Here is a 1,108-nt window from a genome sequence, read left to right on the forward strand (position 1 = left end):
AGCAAGCCCGGCACCCGCCCACTTCCTCTGTCGTGTCTTCCTTGACCACGTACGGCGGCGGTGCGAAGCTCGATGTACCGTACGGATTCCCGTCTGTACCGCCGACCGCCATGGGATTGGCTATCACAGTGTCGTCTGAGGAGTGGAGCTTAGCCCTGGGGATATTCACCTGACCGTACGGGTTGTCCAGGGAGACGTTGATTGTTGACATGGTGCTGGGTCACCGCGGGGTCAACCAATCAGGGCGGTGGCAGTTCTGTGGCGAACTGATAAGAGAGAGAGGAAGTTTGTGTTAGCTAGTAATCCAGAGGCCCATGGTACAAATGGACATTACCACCTGGGACACGCCCCACACTTTGAGAAGCACTGTACCAGTTCATAAAATAAATCAACATAGAAATAATATTTTAAGCTTAGCCTAGCTTACACATCACGCTAAAACATGAACGCTAACCTAGCATGAGCATAGCTAATACCAAAACCGTACATCTAAATTATATGACCGTAAACAAGGCTTAGCTAACAAATTGCTACAATTAAACGCTAACCCTGGATGAGCACTAGCATCATAGGGATGAGGTTGTATGTAGTGCTAACATGACATCATTAGCTTGACGCTAAGTTCCCTGCTTTATTTCAATGTTCCACGTCAAACGACAACAAGAAGTTCTTTCTGTCGTCTTTGTTCTAGCCCAGAGTTCTAATGTGTTTTTTTTTTTTTTTTGTTTTTTTTTTACAGATACAGGACGATCCACACTGACGATCACCATCTTTTACAACAGAGATTCTTTCAACACCAACGGCTCGTTGCTCTACATCAACATCAACAGATTCAAACTATAACATTTCTCTTCTAGAAAGTTCCAGTTTGAAGCCACTACTGTTGTAAAGCCCTTCTTTTTGTGAACCTCTACTAACGCAGTCCCATGACAGGCAGCCTGAGTACCGCCTGTGGGATGTGTATCATAGTTTGAGAAACACTGCTGTACTTTTTTTATTTTTTTACCCAAATTCCACTCATTTGCTGTAACTTCAACATAGCAGCGTCACATTCTCTGCTTCAAAAAACAAATCTTTGTGTTCTCCACATTTCTGTTGATCTTTATCT

Source organism: Cynoglossus semilaevis, chromosome 14 (assembly GCF_000523025.1).
Source record: "Cynoglossus semilaevis isolate Cse_v1.0 chromosome 14, Cse_v1.0, whole genome shotgun sequence".
NCBI classification, from domain to species: domain Eukaryota; kingdom Metazoa; phylum Chordata; class Actinopteri; order Pleuronectiformes; family Cynoglossidae; genus Cynoglossus; species Cynoglossus semilaevis.